Genomic DNA, 24233 nt, shown 5'->3' on the forward strand with positions numbered 1-24233 from the left:
GCTTTAGGAGGAGCTCAGAAGTTCCCAGCTCTGGCAGCCCACGAGTGTCACCTGTTTGTAACCCCTGGAACAATTCTGTTCCCAATGTGGTTTCTCTGAAGCCACTTTGGAGTTTGCCTCAGCTGAACAGAAAGGAAAAGCAAAGCCTCTCCTTTCCTGACATGATGCATTTATTCACATGGATTTTAGTCTGATCCCCTCTCCTTAGTGAAAGCCACAAGCACAAAGAGCTGTAAGGACAGGGCACCTGGGAGTCCCTCTCTTTGTACTCTCATCTTGAGGCACTGCACACCTGGTGGGAGATATCTCCTCTGGCCAAACCAGGTACCAGTATCCAGACATATGACAGCCAATTTCTCCTGAATTTCACCAGGGTTTGGGCAGGATTAACATTTCTTATTTCATGCAGGAAGCTTGTGACAGAAAGAGAATTTAAACCTGAAATACCAATATAAAAACCTTAAATCACCCAAGCTATGCCTGCAAACACCAATTCCACACTGGAGCAAATCTGCAGTGAATTCCAAAGGTGAAGACCACACAGTGCCAGGATTTTTTCCCACCCTGTGCCACTCTCCCTTTGCCATGCTTCTGTCCCTAATTTAACCAGGGTGCTTCCAGCAGTAGATTTATTTCTCTAAAAAGATTCACACATGAAGTAGCACCAACAACTGGTGTGGTCCAAACTGCGCTCAGCAAGACATTGTATTTACCTCTCCAGCATTCCTGGAGAATGAAGACAACATTCTATCAGCATTCATCCTCCTAATCATAAGCCAAGATGAAATATTAAGCCCTGAAGTAATAAATTTCATCCAAACTGAGAGGGATCCAATTTAATGTATTCTGCATTTAGTGTGAGAGTCATCTGGAGATAAAGGACAGAGCTCTCATCATCAGAAAGAGATGAGGAAACAGCTTTGGTGTGGAGATTCTGGAAGGCACAAGCAGGAGTATCATGACCACAGACTTGTCTACATGGGGACAACTTGAGGACACTGATTGAAAGTTTCATTTGAATTTAGGGAGGGGTTCTTTTAAACTGTGTTAAATTCTTGTTAAATCCAAACAACTGGTTTCAAGTTGTGGCCACAAATGGATTTCTCTGCTTTCTCTTCCGAAATTGTCCTTTATTTCTGAAGTGCTTGTTCACCAATGTATAAAGCAGGCTAACGACATCATTTTGAATCCACACCTACATCTAACACCAATAATTCTTTTTTCATTCTTACATGTGGAGACAAAATTTCACTTTCCAAATTTATTAGAGCGTATTTCTATTATTAATAATTATTATACCACCAAGTCACAGCTGAGGTCAAGAACTAATTGTGCCAGGATTTACGTAAACACACAGTAGGATTTCATGGGCAGACTAGGGGTCAGAAGAGATGATTTAGAATGTTTAGAGCTGATCTCATGTTTAACATAGGTCAAGTTTTCTATGTGTATGCCACTAACTTACATTTGGCTTGAGTGTATTTTCCAAAAAAATGTAATTCATTTCTGAAGAAGAAACACTTCACATGGAGAACCCACTCTTCCCTTTGACAGTTTGTTTTATCTCCCTCTAACCAACATAATATTTCACAATATTCTACTTCTCATTTGAATTTGCTGAGGTCAGTTCCAAATCCCAGTGCTTCCCTGTTACACTTTCTTGTCAGGAATTAAAGCCCTTTTAACATGGGTATTTTCTGCCTAAGAAGTTCTCTCTGCTGAGCAACTTCAACATTTTCCCGCACTGTAATTTATTTTTGGTCCTTATCAAAACATAAAACACAGCAGGGCTTGTGCTGTAAATAGAAACAGTCCAGTCTCAGCTCATATCCATCACTGAATTTAATGGCTATCACTGATTTACATCACAGGGAACTCTGGCCCATGTAAACATATGGATCTAGAGATGGACAGGGTCTGTCTATTCAGCTTCTTTCTGTAAACTAAAGCTGCTGCTACCAGGAACAGGGGGTTATGGGCCTACATAAGTGTGTCTGTGTATTAAAATACGGATGTGTGTGCATGGCATTCAACTGCAGCTCTGCAAAAGTGGGATATTGTCACATACATTGATTCACAACCACTCAACTCGGGTTTCAGCATGATCCAATCTGGTTCCCATTGCAATTGATAGATCTGTCATTCCCTGTGAGTTCTGGAACATAAATCCTGTCTCTGTGTTCATGAGGATTGCATCCCCCAGGCTCAGGCACACTGTGAACATCAGCCTTACAGGTAAGTAACTGGGAGATGAGGCTTGGACACACCAGGAGACCCTGCTGAGGGGAGCTGCCTTCCATGGGACTTCACCTCTCTCCCCGCACAGGGAAGTGAGCAGGAGAATCTCAGCAGATCATTGAGCTGCTTCTCCCCCACATACACCCACAAACAGAAACCAAATAAATCCCATGCAGATCAACTCAAACTCAATTTTCATTGAATATTGAAAAACACATAGTGGACAAAATGAGAAGTGGTTTAGATTAGCTATTAGGAAGAAATTCTTCCCTGTGAGAGTGGTGAGTCCCTGGCACAGGCTGCCCAGAGAAGCTGTGGATTCCTTATCCCTGTAAGTGTTCAAGACCAGGATGGATGGGGCTTGGAGCAGCTGGGACAGTGGAAGGTGTCCCTGCCCATAGCAGGCAGTTGAATGAGGTGATCTTTAAGGTGCCTTCGAACCCAAGCCACTCTGTGATTCCATGAGTATCACCTGGGCTGATGCTGCTGGCTTTGGCTCATGGCATTCTCCAGTGCCTGCCTGGAGAATGCCATCTGGAATCCCACTGGCAAAGGGATCCTTCAGAGAGCAAGTCCTACTCAGCTGCAAGCTGAAAATGGCTCATGAACCTGGCATTCATAGAAGGCCATTAGAAATGGTGGCAAACTACACCCCTAGGTTAGGCTGAGATGTTTAAAACCTACTCACACAGTGAGCAGGGAATTTTGGTTGGCAGAATTCCCAGAACAAGCTGAGGGCAGGCACAGAAAGGCTGCATGAGGCCAAAGCAGCTCTGAGCTCAACCCAAAGGTCTCCCTTCTGTGCCCAGCATCATCCCAAGTTCCTGCTCTTGCTGCAGTAATCAGAGGATGTTTGACTTTTAACCTCAAGGACCCTGGAACTGGACGCATCCTTCTGACCTGGCTGAAGCTAACAAGGTGTTGCACACCACTTTCTCTTCATGTGGACCTCAGCCCCTGACACAGTATTCCAGGCATGCCCCAGCTCCAGTGGAGAAGTGGAGAGGTTGAAAATTCCACCAGATGATAAATTGCAAGGCTTGCTCCCAGGAGCCCCTGAAGCAAGTTCTGCTGCAAGGAGTTGGAAAATGTTGTGTAGTGAACAAACCATGGCTTTTTCAGAAAATCTCTACTCTTGCCATGGGCTGTGTCCTCACCATCTTCCCTAGTGCCTAAGCATCACTAGCACTGGACTCAGCTTGAAAAGCTGGGTATGGTGGGCACTTTCACCCAAATTTCCCTTTTTTTGAAGTACTCCTTGCCACATTATGGTTTTAGTTGCTGTGGTGATTGATTTGTGTTTAATGAGCTCATGTTATTGGTTGAGATTTTTCTGGGGTGAGTCATGCAGGTTTCATTTGGTAAAATTCACATGGAGATATTGCCATCTAGATCAGCACCAGATTAGCTGAGAACTCCAGCTTCAACTCACTCATTTTAACATTCCCAGGTGAAGTCAACTTTCTGATGAGGCAGATAAATGTCTGCAAAGTAAATATTGAGTTAATAAGGTACCCATTGTACTGCTGATTGTGATGAGGCGGCAGCAGCCGCCAGTTTTAATTGAACATGATTTAACTACGGAGCGATTCCAACGATATCACAGGAGCTGTTAAATGAAAATAACGCCGCTCACATTTGCATGTACATGTGCAAGGGAAAAAAACAACAATAAGAAAGCAGCTCCTAGGCTGACAGCACTTGGAATGATGTAATTAAAATCAGTGGCATTCAATTGCACAAGGTGAGCCAGCATATCTGTGAAAATGCCAAGGCTACACAGAGCACAGCCCAGAGGTTCTGCTCCAAAGGACAGAATGCTGGACTGGGAAATAAAGACATCCATCTCTGAATCCAAACTTTACCACTTCTCTGGCAAACTACTTCACCTCTTCATGCTTCAATCAGTCCATCTGTTGGAAGGGCATAACAATACTGAACTGTTTTCCCCAGTGCTTTGAAAACTGGGAAATACATGAGCCAGATTTTGTTATACTTTTGTTCAGGGCTTTTTGTTGCTTCAGATTTACTCTCAGCGTCTGGGCCAGATTAGCTGCTTGTCCTGTTTCTGTGGGCTAAGGATCGTTTTAAGGACACAAAATAGCTCAAACTGCAGGGGAGGCAGGACATGGTTGCACATTAAAATGTCATTAAGCTGATTGACCAAGCTGATTTCTGCAGGGAACAAACCACATCATTAAAGGACACCTGTCACTAAAGGCAGTTAGTCCGTTCCGAGATCCCAGCTTATCATTTTACACTGCAGCCTGAAACAAGCCTTCTTAAATCCATTTTCTCCGTTTGGAATGTTACAGTTTGCATCCTGAAGATCTGACAGTCTGAATGTACAGGAAGAAGAATGAAAGAAGTGACATTTGCCACAGTTAGAGGATGAAAAGTCTGCCCAGGGAAGAATCTCTGCAGAGTGCCCTGCTCTCTGCTGTGCTCACGTTTCCACCAAATCCCACCAGAGATGCAACAAATTTAGAAAATAAAATAGTTTTTCAACTAGATTAACATTTCATTAGTTACTTAAATAAGAAACCATCCTAGCTGGCTTGACTGAGGCGCTCGAGGAAGCTGGTGGCAGAGCGAGGCCATAAACCCAGATCCCCAGGGTGTCCTTCCCTGGCCAGCCTCCCTCTGAGCTGGGGAGCAGGGCTCTGGGGACACAGCAGAGACTCCTGTGACTGCTGAAGCAGCTTGTTTCTACTTACATTTTTCAGTATTTTTTTTTTAATCACATTGTGAGCCGAACCATAGATTAGTGCCAAAGAGCCTCTAATTACATAGTAACAGTAGCAATTGCATAACCCCCTTCCAGCTCCCTGCAAGGGCTCAGTTCCACACTCCCCAATGGAATGTCACATTTTTCCATGCTTTAAGTATCTCTTTTCACTACTGCTGCAGCCAATTGCTTCTAATACTGCAGAGAAGAACGAAAAATGCCGGGATTAAACCTCTACAAATCCTAACAGCGTGTTTACAATAGTCTTCAGGTTCACTCCTAACCACTGGGTCTGTGACCTTCTAGTAAATTATACTGTCCTGGAAGGTTTTAGCTGCTGTTCCAGCTCCACTGTAAACACGTAAACTTGAGCCATCTGTGCTTTTTTAATATTTCCTGTAAAGCCTATCACTACTCCAATCTGCTGTTTCAATTGGCGGCACAAGAAGTCATTGTGTGCTAATTTTTCCCAAGGGCACTTGATGCACTTTATTAAATAGGGTTTTTTTCTTCCTCATTAAGGCCTTTCCACAACAATAAAACTATATTTTGGATACCCAGGCCAGCAGGCATTGGGCTGGCTTGTATGAAGAAACCATCCCAGCCACGCTACACTTTTCCCACAGAACAATATAGAGGGAAAGAAGGTTTTTTGAGATGTTGCAACCTCTCCTTTTGGGGGCCTGCAGAGGAAGCATCTTGAAGACAAAACAGCAGAGGATGGGAAGAATTTGGCTGAACATCCTAAAAAGAAAAGGCTTGGATTCTTCCAGGGGCATCAAAAGCTTGCTGGGTTGTACACTTCTCACACACCTGCAGTTGCTGTTGGCTGCTGAGTTTGGGTTGCACAAGGGGGAGCTGCAATGGCAAACAGGGTCAGACCCATGGTTCAGTGAGTTTGGGATCCTGTTTCTGAGACCCACACACCAGAGGTTTCATAGGAAAGCACAAAAAACCCAACTGCAGAAGAACCAAGGTTTCAGGCCTTCATAAAGATCTCCTTTTATTTCATCACCTACTATATCTTTAATACACCTAATTTCTCCTCCTGCCCATTGTTACAAAACCTGTTAAAATATTGCTTGCACTGTAGAATCTGTTTCAAATGAGCAAGGCATTGATTATGGAGGGGGGAAGTGGGATTTTTTTTTGTAGTTTTATACTAATTTTAAACAATACCATGCCAGAATAAGTAACTTTGAGAAGTCACTCTCAAAACCCCATATAGGATAAATTGGAAGCATACATAGGATAATTTTTGTCAGGGATTTCCTATTTAATTTTAAAATCTTTGCCTATATTTAAAATATGCAGAGTTTAACTTTTTCTTTGCTTTTTAGTGATTTGCTCTTTAATCATGGTACAACAGTTTGCTAACAAACGTGGGGGATTTTTGCTCATGTTAGTTTAAGCAGCATTTAAGGTCAGAAAGGACAATTGTGACCCAGGAGCCTGACCAGCTCCCTGATACAAAATAACTGTTTATCATTTTTTCCCCCCAAAGCCCTCTTTATTTTCCTTAAAAAAAAAAATTAGTGACCCACATTCCACACAGGCTATTGGTGACTTTGACATACCTCTGCTCAAAGCTGTGCCAGCAGAGGAGGCTGAAGCAGGTGTTCAAACACTAAGCACTGCCCATAAATTTAATCTGACATCCTGCTCAGAGAATGCTGGGCAAAACAATTGAACCAAGTCCACACACTTTGAAGCTGCAGCTCCAAAAAATCACAGCTGAAAGGGGAGGGAGCCTCCTAGCAACAAAAATGCACCCGAGCCTCCCAGCTGAAGTGTGTGTGTCTCACAACACCTCGTGGGTCCACACGGTGGGTTTGGGGAAGGGGGGGAGGCTTAAAGCTTTGAATTTGTCATTTCTTTCTCAACTGGCTTTTAGTTCTGATCCTGAGCGAGAAGAAAGGGGTCCTTGTTTGATAAGAAGGGATGATAACCTGCACCCAAGCCAATAAAAAGGATTAACCCGAGACTGAAGGCTCAATACTGGGTTCTGGCCGATGCATGGTTCAATTAGACTAAAAGCTGTCCTACAGCATTAAGGCAAGTTACCTTCATTTTCAGCTTCAGTGAAACAGACCCCAGATGACAGGATAGGCAAACAAGGACTTTTTCACTTTTCACAATTGCTTTCATCCTGCATCGCCAGTATTATTAGACTTTAAAGAAACTGGAAAATCAGAGGAGTGTTCCAAGTAGGTGGTCTCAGGGTATTCATTGCATCCGGGCACATCAGGCTGGGTAACGTGTTTTGTAAGCCCAGCAATGTGGCTCGCAGTTCATTTCTTCAGTTCATTTTCATTTTCACCTAATAAAATCAATTTTCAACCCAAAGTGATGGCCTACAGATATTACTTTAGAAGCCCAGGATGTAAACACTTCAGACAGTCATGCACCTCCAGCTAGAGCGTGCTCTCCAAAGAAGGGAGCCTGTTCCTCCCAGGCAGCCTGCTTTTATCCCGTGCACCTGGGGAAACCATGGACAGGAGTGTCTGGCTCTTTTCAGCAGCAGGGGTCAAAATACTTTGAAAAGAAGAAATGAAAAACCAACAGGATGGTGACAGACTGACTTTGCACACACATGGAAATGGAGGCACAGCTCAGCCAAGGTCATCCCTGGCTGGACAGCAGAGCTGGGACAAGCCAGGCACGGGTCCAAAGCACTGCTCTGTGCTCTCCCATCCAGCTGCCCAGGACTAAATGGAGCAAGAGGGATGTAAATCTGTGGATTTACATCTCAGACTTTCATTTCTTTTCCCCATGATGTAAACAGAATGAACAAACATCCACCTGGAGCACTGGAAAGCTGTTTATGGGAAACATGAGCAACTCCTTTCCTATTTCCCTGGTAAGTAAAGCTTGGAGAGGATTCCTGGAAATACAATATCCCCATAGATGACACCACAGAGTGCCTGTTGGCATACTCCAACATTCAAAAAACAATTAACATGTTTTCTCCCACACTTCCCATGGCTGCCATCATGGTGTAGAGCCTTGTCCTTGCTGTCTATTTGTACAGGGGGCAAGGATTAAATGAACACAACAGTGTTGCAAGCACTAAAAACAGCCCAGGAGGGGCAGTTGTTTGCAGAGAATTAAATCAAGAAAGGACAAATTTAGCAGTATTTATTTGATAGGAGGCTGTGCTGACCATTCCTGGAAAAGCAGGAGTTGGAGAGCTTAGGAAACAGACTGACCCCAACTGGAGTGCTTTCCACTCACGGCTCTGCAAAATGACTACAAGGCAAAGATCCAAACTTTTGATACACAGGAAAAATATGTTGGAAACTCGAGGCATCCTGATAGCCCAGGGCAGCCTGTTTGCTTGGATTTTCCTGGTGTAAATAGAACCACCACACAACAGCTCAAGGACTGTCCAAGCAAGACTGCCAAAAGAAACAGTTATTTTTTATCCAGATCATTCCAGAAATTCCCTTTTCCTTGGCCTGCAAGTGGAACAAACATCCTATTTGCTGGAGCATCCCTGCCACTACAGGCAGGACTTGGGTATTCCCTGTTAATCAGTGGTCATCCTGCCCTGGGCAAAGGTTGCTGACTGCAATGTGTGGGAAACAGGAAAAGCAGCTTAAAATAAAGTTGTGGGATTGATTGTTTCATTCAGGCAGACCCGTCTGTGAGAAAAAGAATTTATGAAATGTTGATTTATTTTTTTCTAACTCTTAAAACAAATGGAAGTGTGAAAATTCACTGGAGCAACACTGTTTTTATAGCCTCTGGTGTAAACAGCCCTGAGATTCTGTCAATGCAGTTGAACTTTCAGCTGGGGGTGGTCAGAGCAGAAAGGTCACCACACGCAGGGCTGACCCTGATTGAAACTGTGCTAGCTTTGACTTTCTCCTTCCAAAGCTCCACAACAAACTGCAGCTTAACCCCTTGAAGATCGTTTGGTTTCACTCAGCCATCACCACAGCAGAGGAAATTGGGAACCCAGAGAGGCATTTGGCTACAGGAGTGCCACAGGACTAAGAGACGCTGGAATTTCAGGTTGTCCAGACAAGTTGTGGGTTCCCCATCCCTGGAAGCGTTCAAGACCAGCTTGGATGGGGCTTGGAGCAAGCTGGGATGATGGGAGGTATCCCTGCTCATGGCAGGGGGTTGGAACAAGATGATCTCTGAGTCCCTTCCAAACCAAGCCATTCTATGATTCCATTCTGTCATTGTCCACTGCACCATTCACCACCACCTCTCTCTTCCTTCAGGCTGAACTAACTTTTTTTTACTAAATATCTAACAGATCTCACACTGTGCAGCCTTTGATCACAAATTTGGGTCTTGAGTCATTACTACTTTTAGCAAAAGAGGTTTTATTGCATTTTTCTAGCTGATCCCAATGTAACACAGGTACTTGCATGGTGCCTGAGGCACCCCTCTAAACTGGGGATAAATGGCTGCTTTTTACATGCCATACACAAGGATTAATCTTTCAGAGAGGCAAAGCAGGCAGAGGAACCAGTGAAGGGTGCTGCAATGACAATGGACTTGCAGAAATACTGCAGAGTGCTGCAGAGCTCCTCATTGCACAGACACTCAGGGCTGGGACACAAAGGGACCAGCTGATTCCTGCCACCACCAAATGGAGCTGGATCAGAAGCTGCTTCTTCAACATCTACCTGAGCCCCACACACCTGGTGGTGAGCAGGAAAAGTCCAAGCTTTGTTTTTAATTTGACAGTCTCTGACCTGTGCCCACAGCAGTGTTCCCAGAGAATTTTAGTGTAATAATAGTCTGACCTCCTTCACATTCACAGCTCTGGCTGAGCACAGACCCTGAAGCAGAGGTACAAAGGTTAAGTACAACAGGGCTGCAAACAGGTGATCTTGGCTCTCAGGGGACACCCACAGAAACACTCCAGTCCTTTGTGCTCTCTCATGTCTCCCATCCAGCAGATTGAAACTCCCTCAGTAGGTTTAATTCCTGTCACTATCAAAAATGATAACTTTTTCCTCCAACAAGAAAGTGCTAAATGAGTTTGGGCTCTTGAAAAAGTTACTCTGGCCTCAGGACTTGTTTTGTTTTCCTAGCCTGTTCAGGGCTAGATTTGTACTGCAGCTACATCTAGGAATACATCTAAGCTACATCGAGGAATAAGCGTGCCTGGCTCTGGGACTGCAAATCTGTTTTCTCCTTTTGGTTTTAAATTAACAGCAGCAACGTGCTTTAGCACTGTCACTGCCTGGCCTTCTGTCATGCAGCCTAATTCTTCAATCCCCCAGGGGCTGAGCTCACCCATGTTAGAAATACTGTACTGAAGTGCAAACACTGGCTGACCTTTCCTACAAGAGTCAGAACTGACCCCTGCATTTCTTCACGCTGTCAAACATGCAGAAGATGCAGGACTAATAGGCACATTAATGCCCAAGGAAGAAAGTGAGGACTTCAAACTCTTCTTAATGGAGTTAAAACACATTCTTTAAAAAGGAAAAAAAAAGGCTCTGAGAATGTGGCCTTTCACTAACATAAACAGTTTCAAAGAATGGTTGTGGCACAGAAGCAGTGACTGGAAAATCAGAAAATCTGTATAAGAACTGTTGTCATAGTGGATTTCCCATAGGGATTATTTTAATCTAGGGAAGCCATTAAAGACATTGGTTTGACTGGAGGGTCTCAACTTTTCTTTTTCTTCCCCCTCTCCAGACACATACATCAAACTCTATGGGGCTGTCAAGTTATCTCCAGCACTGGCTGAAAAGTCTGTGACAGTATTAAAAAGAAAACATTTGATGGTCTTGTGAACTGCTGGGAGTTATCAGTATTAAGGTGTTAATAATGCCATAATCCAAGACTGATAATTATTGCCCCAATTCTTAATGCAATTTAGCTTTGGCACTTATGATACAGACCAGATTCATTGCAAAGCTATTGGGGGAAATTGTCCTAAGAAAATTTAAAACCCTCTGGATTTCCAAGCCCAAACAGGACATACAGAAATGTATTCTAGAAATGCAAGGAAAGGAAGGTGCTCTGTATCAAAATTTTTACAGGAAAAAAAACCATGCCTCTTTCCACAGGCATTACTTAATTGTAATGTCTATTTATTTGGTATTTCTTTCTGTTTTCCTGCATTGTTGTAAAAGTGTAAATCCTACTTGAAAAATCTCCTTTTACAGGTTAAAAATCTCCAAAGGCTTATAAGCTGATGTGAAAGATTGACTTAATTGAGCAGTATATTTTTGATTTACTAAAGAAACCTTAATCCTTTGACTAAACTGATGTATAGATTTTTAAGAGATTAGCAAATCTAAAATGCATTAAATTCCAGGGCAATAAAACCATCTGACTGTATGAAAAGGCATAAATGTAAAACACAGCTTGTGTTGCCAGTTACTGTGGGGTCTCTTATCGTTGGGTTATCAATTAAATTCCTGATGTGGTTGTTGCAGAAATGACCAGAAACCTACTGCCATCTGTACAGGAAACCCATTGTCCAAGGCATGGACCCACACTGAGAGAGCCCTTTCCTGCAAAATTTCCATCAGGAGTTACAAGTGAGCAAAGGACACAAGAAGTAGCTCATTAAAATTATCACAGGGTACGTTACCAGCACCAAATTTTGCCTGTGCCACTACCAAACCACCAAGAGCTTTAATGAAAAGTTCTGCTGATGTGGGGATGGAAATGGCAGCAAGGCCCAGGAAAACTGGAGGGCTGCCAGCTTCCCAGAGGTCAAGAACATGTGGGGAAACTGTGCTTTAGATTCCAGAGAAAATCACCAGAGCAGCTGGAGGCTCTCTGAAGGCCTGAGAGGGAGCCCTGTGAGAGGAGCAGCCCTGTGAGCAGCACCATGGCTGAGCACACTGGGAGCACAGGAATGGAAGCCACACAAATACCTCAGACAGGTGCTGGCCAAGAGCCAGATAACATTTCCAACCATTATTCCTCCCCAAAACACCAATGACTGCCCCTGTGGTTATTTTTAAAGGGTTTTTTTTTAATCTGGAGCTGTCTGCTGACTGATTTAAACATTATTCCCTGCTGTGGCAATGGCTAGGAAAACAAGGGCCCAAGGACTAAAAACTGATTCCCCAAGGCTGCCAGTTCAAAGCCAGGTATAGATATGACACATAAAGTACAATATTCAGTAGATCCACCATGTTACCTTCAGCAAAAAAATAAATCAGTGAAGAGGAAGCTTTGCAGAAAGCTCTGGCAGGTGGAGCTGCATGCCCAGTGCTGGGTGGTTGATGCCAGGACCCTCATGTTGCAGGGTAAAGCACAGGCCAGCACTCCTCCCCTTTCTGTGTGCCTGTGGGACTTCCAAGCCTTTTTCCTCCCCTCCTGTCTCGTGGTCACTTGGTTTCTCCAAAGCAGGAGCTGTCACTGCACAGATGCCCAGCACTGTGAATTCCTAATGCCAGCAGGGCCCCTCCATCCCACTGGAATGTAAAATAAACCCCAGCACTTCTCCTGGACCTCTGCAAGTCAAATAAAGCACTCCCAGAGCCCAGGCACCAAAGCACATGGGAAGGCAGTAAGGGATTGATTCCGGTTTGTCTTGGAGCTTCCTGGACCCTCCCCATAACCTTCCAATCCCTTATTTATTTATTTGTTTTATCTTTTCACCAAAACCCACCTTAGAACACAGAAGAGCCAGAAATGGGGCACCAAAGAAAAGCAAATGATTGAACTAAAAATATCCTTGCCAAACATGCAGAAAAATAAATAGGTGGAAAATAAGCCCAGCTCTCCTGAGGGCAGAGCGAGGCAGTGAACACTGAGGGGTCACAGGGATAGCTGCAGTAATTACATTTTACATTGCTTTAGGTTTCATTTATGCTGTCAAAACTGTTTTGTCACACTGGATTTTTTTTTTAAATGCATTTCAGATTTTGCTAATCTCTAGAAAATCTATATCAGTCTAATCAGAGGATTGGGAGGCTCCTTGCTGTATCAAAAATATACTGCTCCATTAAGTCAATCTTTCATACTGGCTTATAAGTCTTTGGAGATTTCCAATTTGTCAAAGGAAGGGATTGGGGTTTTTTCCTGTCCATGTAGTTACGTTTTTCTAATGATGAACCTTTGAGAAAAAGAAAAAAAAAAGAAGGAAGCAAAGAAAATGGGTAGACTAAAAGTGATGATCATTGAAAAAGCCTGCATTGAGCACAATTTGGCTCATGAGTGCCCAAAATACCAAATATCTGCATGAAGATCACCAAATAATAAGGAAACTGTTATTATGGACAAACTCTTACATTGTATGAGACTCTCTCCATTTCCAGGCTTGTCTTGGCCTGTTCCTCACTGCACTGCCATCTATCACAGACTGGCACCCAGCTTCCTCCCTGCAGTGCCATCTATCACAGACTGGCACCCAGCTTCCTCTGGCCAGTGGGAACAGCCCCATGTGCCCACCTGTGACTGCTCCAAATGAGCCCTTTCAGGCCTTCCTGCAAAGTGCTCCCCAAGCATGGGTGGGACTCACTGCAAACAAGAGAAATCCATTCCACTCTGTTTTCAAATCCCTCCCTTCAAGCTCCCTCCTGCTGCAGTGGCTATGGAACAGCTGATGCTCTCAGTGTTTGTGGCCCCAAGCGGTGGGAGGGAGCACCTGGCAGGCCTGTGGAGGGAGGAGATGTGGGTTTGGAGAGCAGCAGAGGATGGGCATTGTCTCTGCAGTGTCCACCAGCATCTCCCCAAGGGCACAGCCCACAGGAGCAATTCCTAATCCACTACACTCAAAATGAACCAGATCAACAAAACCACCTGAGCTGGGTCATGTGGATTGAGGCAGATTTGGCACTGCTCACATGAGTTGCTGTTCCCCTCTGCAGAGGGATCAGCATCTCAGCAGAGAGGAGGATCAGAAGCTGGGAGCAGCAATTTCTGCTGCACACAGCTGAGCAGGGAGAGCAGCTGCTCCCAGCTCTGGTGCCTGGGGGCCAGGGATGCAGTGCCAGCTCTGGAGGAGCATGGACACAGAATGTGTGACACTCCTGGAGAAAGCCTCAGGACAAAAGGAGGTGAACCTGTGCTCAGACACAGGGACTCACACTGCCTTTTCTTGCCACAGCTGGTGACTTGCTCTCTCTTCTGGGGAGCAGCCAAAAACAACTCAGGGTTTTCCTGCTTTAGACATTATCAAAATTAGACAGCATCATTTCTCGTCCAGGGAAGTTGCAAGGACTGGAGGGCAGTAGGTAAAAGACTGGGACTGGGAGAGGAGAAGGGGGAAGCAGTAAAGAAATTCTTTTCCATAAGTTATATTAATAGCTGAGACAAATGAATCTTTAGATTGTAGAATTTTTAAAGATATTTCCAGCTTTTCACTACTGTTTTCTGTATTCATTTTAAGCATAATCCTGCACAGCAAACTGAAACTTCACAATTTTTTATGTTAGTTTATTTCTTTCTAAATAACACCTGTCATATGTACTTATTATTAGCACAAATGGATTAGAATCTCTTTGGACTCACCTGGTAATGTGCTTGTAAAGCACCAAGAAAAATGGAAGTTGATCTAGGGTTGTCTCATTGAATGTGAGCACAGAAAATAAAAGGATGACAATACAATACTGGAACATCATGCTCAGGCACAGACTTGGCTGGTCTGCCTTGTGGTCACTTCTCATAGACTCTACTAAACAGAATTTCAACTAGAAAATGCTTCAGAATTCAGTGTTGGTCAAGAATTATTAAAGTCCAGTGAAAACCAACAGGAGATTCCCCAGCTGTGTTATCAGGTCAAGTGCTCAAAGGCCAAACAAGGGAACAGCAGCCAAGCTGTACAGCTACAGGGACAGCCAGCATCACTGAGCAGAACTGAAACACTCCCAGCCACAGAGGGTGAAATATTAGCCTCTCAAACACTTCTTGCTAAGCAAATCCATTGAAAGCAAAATGATTAAAGTCCACCTGGTGGATTTACAGGGCATTGTGCTGATATGAGACCATTCACTCACGAGAGGCAGCCTTTTGACATGATTCAGTTGACTGCCCTTGGCATTTGACACACACCTAAGGAGTCTAAGTGGTTACTGCTATTAGCAAAGACTTGAAAAAAGACACTTGTCACATTAGGTCAGCTATCTCTTAACTTCATCCTGTGAAATGTCACCAGTACCCCTGGGTTCTCCTTCCCTATCAGTCTTTGAGATAGATGTAGTTATTGTTCTAAAGCAGCAAGAAACAGACAGGGAAACAAAGGAAAGTGTGAGTTATTGTCTCTTCCATAAATGACAAAAAAGTTCTCGAACTTTTAAGAAAAGGACAGACCTGATTGCTTTGTGCTTTACGTTTTCATAGGGATTTTTAGCCATGGCAGCTCCCCTCCTGCAGCAAAGTCCCTGCTCAGTCTCTGCAAATGGGGAGCTGAAGACTCCTCTGCACAGAGACCAAGGGGACAAGGTCCACAGACCTGCACCAGTGCCACCATGCTTAAACAGGCACAGGGGACACCTTTGCCACTCTCCCCTTGGTGGCAGAAGTGACATTTGTCAGGCACAAAGAGTGAGCTGGGTGTTGCTGGACTGGAGATGTGCTTCACACAGGTACAAACCAGTACTCTGGAAACAGCCACAGAGTTGCCCTGACTCTGTTTCCCTCCATCTATTCTGACCAATTTCACTTTCTTCGAGCCTGTAAAGATTTTGTTTTATGTACAAGGTAATACACAGCATAGGCCACATTTTAAACCAGTGTTACCTTGCTCTGCTAATCCAGAGCCAAGGTGCTCAGCCCCTCTCAGAACCAAACTCAGAGAGAATTACAATCCATGTGCTGAACCCTCCCCAGAGCAGTCACTACAGCAGTGCTTATCCAACAGATCTGATATCCTGTTCACTGACATGGCTGCACTGAAAGGATGCTGTGGGAATTGTGAATTGTTTTAAGATGTTGCAGAATCTCCCTTTTCTACTTCATTTAAGGCCTAGAAAACCTAAAGCCTTGCAATCCTGCCTTGCCATAGGCTGAACCTCTAAATTGCAATGGAAGAAGGATGGAAGTGTGCAAAAAGGAAAGAAATACAGAGAAGGGAGACATGGATTTCATAATATCTCAGCTGGACAAGTTAGTGTTTGACAGCTTGAATTTATGTGAACGTTCACAGAATTGATAAGTCAGGGTCTTGCTGACCTTGGTACTATTCCAGAAGTAATATTTTCACTAAGGTGAACTATTTCTGGACATTTCTCCAACACACTGAACACACTTTTTTTTCCTGACATTGGAGTGAGCAGAGCTCCTTGTTTCTGTTCCCTGTTGAATGAGAACAATATATTCTCACTGCAGCCAAGGTCATCCAAATTCTTGCCCCTTGGCAGGGATTCACATTTTTCCTCCAAATGCTTTAATAAGCAGATCTTGCTTTTCTCTCCTTAAACAGGTTGCACCCACTCCACAGAGCTCAGCCAGCAAAGCCAGGCTCCTCAAAAGTGTGATCCTGCCAGCAGGAGCCTTGAGTTTCTGACAGAACTCCCCTTGCTCTGCTTCACTCTGCTGTTTTCTTCAAGGAGCACAGCTTTGGTGTCACCATTCATCAGCACTCCTGACCAACTTAAGCAAATTCCAAATGCAAATCCATTTGCTAGGGCTGTGAATGAGCTTCTCAAGCAGGGCAGTAAAAGGGAGGGAGTTGGAACCAGGATTTCCTGAGGCATAGACTCTCTGTTTGGCTTTGGAGGGTTTGAATGAGGAAATGTTATTTGTCAGCAGTGTGTGGCAGCTGGAAAGCACACAGGACTGGGACCCCAGGGGAAATAAGTGTCTTTTCCTTTCTGGGGAAGGGACACCGTCTTGGCCTGACCACACTCCAGAACTGACAGGAAAAGCTCAAGAGATCCAGGGAACCCCAGTGGAGGCAGCTTTCCCTGGGGTGAATCAGCACAGCTCCCTGGGCCTGCACTGACACTGACTTATTGCAACTGAGCATTGCAGGCAGCTAAACTCATTTCATGAACCACAAACACATTGCATGCAATCATCTTAATCTATAACAACAAAACCTGTGTGCTCAAGAAACTTGCTTGATGATACCGCAGATATATACATTTATCCAAGCTAATTAACAGTTACTGAGCATATCTTTAATTACTGGCAATACTGTGAATGGCCCATGGCTCAAAAATGTATCTCTAGCATAATCACAGTCAACCCTTCTCCTCTTCAAAGTGTATCATAATTGTTTACTAATTAATCTTTAAGCTCTTGTACCACACAGCATGTTTGGCCTTCTATAAACACAGACTGCACAGTTCTGGAGAAGAAAAGGAGAGGATGATGTGTGAGGGAATTTACTACATTCACTGTAAGACTCTCTGCTTGGCATTTATTTTTGCTAACTTCTTAGAATCCTGAGAGCCATCAGAGTCCTGTCTTAGTTCTGTGATTGAGATAAACATCCTGATTTGGTTCTAGGCAGCACTTTGACATGCTACCTACAGTGGCAGTCACTGTCTGCCTTGCTAGATTGCACTCAGGCTAAACACTCAGGGCTCATGCATCACCAAATCTTGCCTGCACTCAAAATAAATTGTCCTGAAGTTCTCTTTCTTGAGCAGAGACCTCAATCTCTTCTTGCTTGCATGACAAGCAGTGAGATCTGTACTGCAGACATTAATAGGAAGTGGGGCAAGTCTTCAACTTGAAAGGTAACAATAGGTAACATTACCTGGCACATCCTTGCTTAGGGTATGGCTGAAAGAGCTGTTAAGGCTGATCATTTCCAAGTTTTACATTGGCCTCTGGCTCAATTTTTCAGGGGTAGCACCAAGTCATTTCTCTAAATAAGGATAAAGGATGGGCTGCCAGGTCAAATAACTCCAACATGGGCATGGTCAGAAATAACTTGAAGTTGTGCAAAGAAAGTGATGCTCTTCCTGGGGAAGTTTTAGTGTGGCTGAGTTACAAAAAACAATTATAGTTTGAAACTAAATGTTAGGGTGTTTAAGTTACACCCAGCATATACCCCATCTTAAGTCAACATAGGGGATGGCAACAACAATTGAAGTTAGAAAATGCTGGGATTCGTGGCATTTGGGCAAGTTCTGCTCAGCTGCATTGATGGTTTTCACTAGGATGCATTCTGTGGGAAGCTCACTCACTCCCCTGACCCCACACTGCTGCAGCAGGTACAGGCAGAAGGAAGATTCACATCTTTCTCCCTTATTCTGAGATTAGACACAAAAATCCTTTCTTTTACATGAAACTCAGCAAATTGTAGGAAAAAAAAGTCACAGTCCTCATTGTTTTTGTCTTCATTGGAGACAGAAACAAGGCCAAAGGACTGAAACCACAACAGACAGCAAGCTCTGGCCATTGCAGGAGTTCCTCTGGACAAATCAAGTCACACTGTTGTGCACTGACCAATGGAGTGAGGCTTTATGAGACAAAAAAAATAGACAGATTCTGCCAGGGGGGAGAATTTGGCTCCTATGAATAGCACTTTTCAAGGGCACTCAGCTGCTTGGGCAGGTACGTGTCTCCTCGCAGGCACAGACACAAGACAAGAGAGGGGAAAGCTTTCAGTAACCCCAGTGGAGCTTTGGGGCTCCATTGTGTTCATGTGCTGCTAAAGCTGATGATGTGCCAGTATGAACCAGCTCATCAGATGGGCACAGGCTCTCTCTGTTCTTTCCTAGGAAGGTGGCAGATAAAAGACAAGGCATTCAAGTAGCTGACAGGGTAACCTGTAAGTGCCTGTCCTGAGCAATCTACTTGTCAGCTTTGCTGGCTAAGAGAGGAGACGTGTGCCACAGCTGTCAGCTTTGTGTCATCTTTCCTCTCTGCCTTTCATCGTCCTTCATCCCATGAATGGAGGTTTTCTTTTACTTTCTTTTTTTGGCCCAGCTCGCAGGAGCTCCTTTGTCCCACTGCCTTAATGGATCTTGGGAGTGTGCAAATCAGCCAGTTCCAGGAATGGCTAAATGGGGAACAGGACCAGAGGCACAAGAAAACCATCATCATCATCATCCAACAGGCACACTGAGGCCTGGAGGTGTAAATGCTCAGGCTACCCTGGAGGTGACTGAACCCAGAGCCTGCTCTTTGGGCCACTATAATATTCTGGCAGTTGTCCACAAGCACAGCACAAAGGACAGGGCTTTCCTTTTTCCCTGTGAGTGATTCCACAGACACTCATCACAAGGGTAAATGCCTGTGAAAACAGGGATTTCAAAGCTGATTTTCTCTATCAGTGCATCAATGCCATCACTAATAAAAGTAGCTTCTAAAAAATCCCTGCGCCTGGTGCATTTCCCTATTTCTCCCTGGCAGGAGCTGTCTAAGCCAGGCACTCCCAGCTGTTGGAGATGCATCTGGGTAAAGAGCATTTAAACATCCACCTTCTCATGGAGATAAAGGGCTCACTCCTCAGCCCTCTTCCCCTCCACCACAGTTATCTAAGAGAAGGTGTACGGATGGATTGTAAAAATCTCTGGCTTGGAGCAGAAACCTCCATCTAGAACAATAATGATGTCTTTAGGCAAATCTCCTCGATTCCTCAGAACATACAGAGGAAGGAGGCTGTGGAGCTCCTGTGCAAATTCAGAAGAGTTGTGAAAGATCAAAGTAGCACTAGAGACTGGCAAGAGCACACATTTAATTTTAGAAAGATAGCATAGCTATGATTGCAAGCCATGAGAGGGGAAGGAACACCTTCAGAAGTATAATTCAGAAGAATGGCACACAGGGAAAAATGAAGCATCAGCAGCTGGCACTGCAGCTCTGATAAGGGGCCAGGGGATTGCAGGCAGATGCATTTTATTGTCAAACAGATTCTAATGAAGTGTCTCAATTTAAGAATGTCAACAATATTCTACTTTGATCAAGAATATTTCATCATTCCTGGATCAAAGGGGTTTTTGTCTGACCTTTTTATTCCCTTTCCTTTCAGAAACATAAACCATCAGATTTGAAGGTATATGAACTTTGACTCTCTACTCTGACTGGGAACTAAGAAAGCCCAATGGTGAAAGTTGCCCTCCTGGGTACAGGGAGGTACCTGGTGGGATGCAGAGGCTGCTCCCAGCTGGCATTAGTCTTTGATTCTGTGAAAGTCAATGTCAAAGTAAATACTGAGATGCAGCTCTGAGTGAAAATTCCAATTTCTGCTCATCTCTCCTGCTGGTTTCTGGGAGGCAGAAGGTAAAAGCTCATTAGTGTTTCCTTTCCTTTTCAGATACCCACTTGCTAGATGACATTTACTTCAGTGTTTGAGTATTAAACAAGGAATTCTGAGCTTGTTCTGCTTCCAAATGTGGACTGACTGCCAAACAGAAAAAGGAGAAGGGAGTGAAAGAAAACATTTGCAATACCTTTGGAAAGACAAGTGTTCAGGTGGCGAGCAGCTCTCAGTTTTCAAGAGTTTCTTGTCAAAGATGCAAGTTCCTGCATGCTCAGCTCTGGGCTTTTTTAACCTATCCATTAGAGAGATGCATTTTTAGATAACTCCATGACACTTGCTGTGCTCATGCTGGTCATTCTGCCTGGGTGTTCCAGCCCTGCTCTCAGCATGCCCCAGGATGTGCTGCGGCTGTGGCCAGGCCAGCTCTGCCATGTTTGTCACAGCATCAGCCCCAGTACCTTCCAAACACCTCTGCAGCCAGCCCTGCCATTGGGAGGGTTTGGAAACAAATGAAATTAAAGGAGCATTTTGCCTATCTTAGATATAACTGTGATTTCTATGTGTAAAACTTACACTGCCTGGTCACCTCACAAGCTTATCCACTCAGGGGAGTTGGGCACTGAGTCTGACCAGCAGATCCCAAAGGTATTTATAGAATTCCCTATGGAACTGTCACAGATTCATCCAGTGGCTCAGAGCAAGTCTGTGGTCAGGCAGGTAAAGAAGTTCCTGAGTACAAACATTTTCTGAACTTCCTAAGTTTATAGGGGGGAAATATTTGTGGGACCCTGCAGCAAGGGTTGTTTTGGGTCTGGCTGGAGAGAAAGATTGCAGGTGAATGAAAAGCATATTGCAGTTGAGGGCTTTTTTACAGATAAAATATTGCTTGACAAAGTATAAATTATTGCTTTATTTATCAGAGTGAGATAATTCAGAGTCAAGCAAAAATGAAATTGGAATATTTTAACTTCATGGTTTTTCACAACTACCTGCTCACTGTTTTAAACAATAAAGGCCATAGTTAGCCCACTACTGATAAATAAAATACATTCTTAAAAGACAATATAATCCTACTTCATACATCATCATTACTTGGCAAGAAAACAAACAAATGCAGTGGGTTTTATCACAGCACTCACATTTGATCAAGAGCACAATAATCTCATTCAAATCAACACCATAACTAGAAAGTAATTGCTGTATAATCAGACATCAAACAGACAAAATCACCCTGGGTGTTTCTAACAAAATCACTTGGTGTCAGTTAAATTCTACTCCCTTTGGATGGTTATTTACAAAGTGACAGTAGTGAGACTTCCTGAAACCCCTTCCTGATTCCTTCCTGACTGTAAGAGGGGAGGTGCAGAAATGCAGCATCAGAGAGCTCTGTGCCAGGAGCTGGCATCAGTGCATGGGATCATGGACACAGCACATCCCTGCTGTCTGCTCCAGCACCAAATCCAGGCAAACACCATTGCCAGTCTTTACTTCTGGAGCCACACCCCAGATTTAGTGACTGGCAAACAGAAGCATCAGGCTGAGAGGCAGAAAACAGGGGGTAATGAGAGGAAAAAATATCTAAGCCTTTTCCCAGCTGGGTGAGGGATATTCTCCTGCATTCCCAGTAAGGAAGCTCAGGTTTCAGCACTGTGCCCTCAGTGCAGGAGTCAGTGTGAGGAAGTCTTTTTATACACATGGCATGAAAAGCTTTCCCACTCCCAACCTGGAAGCTCTTTCCTCAGTTTCCATCAGGCTGCTCTGGAGGGCAGGAATCCCTGGAGGTGCCAGTAGGAGCTCCAGTTGATTGTTAACACAAAGGGACAGTTCTAGGAGGAAATCCTTTTGTACTCTGCATCAAATAGTGGTGTAATAATTGTATCATTTTCTCTGAAGAGCCTCAAAGCAAATGATTTCAAAGGCAGGAAGAAGAGAATACCTGGAGCTGTCTAATTACAGACTCTGAGATATGCACAGCAAAGAATTAAAATAAATGATATAGATGGATTATCAGAGAAGAGAGTGGGGCTGATAAGCCATATTTAGTATACTAATCCTGACTGTTTGTTTTGCATTCTTTGAGCCTTTTAAGATGACAGGTTCTGATCAACTGCTTCCCTTAGAGGTTGGCAGCTTTCCTGCTCTAGCAGTTAATTTCTGTTTGATGTTCTCAACTTTGTGTCAATGTACAAACTACTGTTAAGATATATAGCAACGATTAAAATAATTCATCCATCTGGTTATAATTAAAGACCTAGTTAAATGTAATGACAACTTGATGTAGCAAAGCCAGCTCTCATCTTTTAAAAGGGCTGTGTACATTCAGAAACTAATGCTGTAAATGGGTGACAGACTACTGCAATGTGGCCATTAAATTCAGGGGAATTAATTAAACCTGTTTCATAAAAAAGCCTTAATGACATTTACTGGCAGGACAAGTAAGGCAGAAATTGCAAGAATCCATGATTGCTCCCTCTGGAATCTCACTGCTTCCAGGAGACCTCAGCAGACCCTCCAAGCACCACTGCACTGAGGCAAAAGGGGGTTATGAATTTGCTCTCCCATAAGGGTTGTAACTGCAAATTGAAGTCCCTGCTGGCTGGTCCTCAGCTAAGAACATAAACACAGGGAGGGGACAAACACAATCCTGACACTTTGGGCATTGTGAGCAGTGAGCTCTGTGAATAGGAAATGTTTGTGAGGATCAGAAAATACAGCAGAACCATAGAGACAGAGAAAGATTCATTAATCCTGGGAAATAAAGCAAAGACATCCCCAATGTCTTCTTTCTACTTTCTGGCTTTGCCTGTTGGCAACAGGAAAGATGTGCCACTTACTCAAATTATTGCATGTTGTGGCAGAAAAATCTCAGGGACTTCCATCACCTTATGTCAGATCCAGGATTTCCATTGTCTTGAACAAGATCAGGATCAGCATCAGAAGCTGAACTATGGAATGGCTGATGCTGACTTTGCACTGGTTTGGATCTATCCAAGTGTCTTTCAAAAACTTCCCACAAAGTAGAACCTTGTAATGACTTAATTTGGGTCCAAAGAAACATAAACTCAATCTGAAGGGATTACTTTATTTCAATATTGAAGTGTCTTAAAGAGGCAATTTTGAAACACAAGCCCCCTTGAACTGTTAGATTACAAGATCTACCTGACTGGAATTATTTTTTTTTTAATAGAAGAACAATTTTGCCAAAGTGTCATATATTTGTGAAACTATTATCATAACTAAATCTGATTTTTTTTTCTGAAAAACCCTGTTTCCACTGAAATCTGTCACCCAAGCCAGAGGATGGGAATATTCTTCAGGTTTTGGCAGTCGCAAAGAAATTCTTGCCTGATTCCATTATTCCCTTTTCAATGAACCCTGGAAGCATAAAACAGTGCAGTCTCCACAGAAAACCAAGGGCAGAAGAATATAAAATAGAATCAAAAATATAAAATAGAATATAAAATAGAATCAAAATCTTCTTTATCTTTGCAATGTTATTTGAACAGGTGTGTGCAGTGAAGCCTCCCCTAATTCCCACCTTCCCTTCCCATTCTGGGTGTAAAACAAGATATTGCTGAAAATTTCATTACTTTAAGGCTTTTTACCTCTTTTGTCCTCCTTGCAATTAAAAAAGAGAAATCCACTCATAAAGCTCAACTTCCAGCCTGTGCCTTGACTTTCTGCCCTTCAAATATTCCGTGTTACATTCCTGGTTGATTAATCCACAATACCTACTTGATAAAGCCCCAGTGCAGAGTGAAAATGATATTTCCACATCACAACCACAAGCTGCTGGATTTCCTCTTCATTTGATTTAAAGTCTTTTGCCAGCTGATTTTACTGGAGGACAAGACTGTCAAGCAGATCTGAGGTTTGAGTTTGGGGTATTTTTTTTGCTTTACTCACGTATTTTAACTCTTTTCCCTTTGCCCAGCAGACTGTGAACAACCTTTTGCTGTGTTAATTAACAGATCAACCTTCATTAATAGATATTTAAGATTTCTTCCTTTGAAGCACCTTTGCAGGTCCTAGCAAAGTGCCTGGTACTACATGATAAAACTGGCAAACTCCAGTGCTTTCCTCACTGAATTCCCCTGTGGATCAGACACCACGGGGACAGTTCTGCAGTGCACATGCCTCTGCTTCTATGTCTGCTGCAGCTCCAGAAGTAGT

Source organism: Geospiza fortis, unplaced genomic scaffold (assembly GCF_000277835.1).
Source record: "Geospiza fortis unplaced genomic scaffold, GeoFor_1.0 scaffold275, whole genome shotgun sequence".
In the NCBI taxonomy this organism is placed as follows: domain Eukaryota; kingdom Metazoa; phylum Chordata; class Aves; order Passeriformes; family Thraupidae; genus Geospiza; species Geospiza fortis.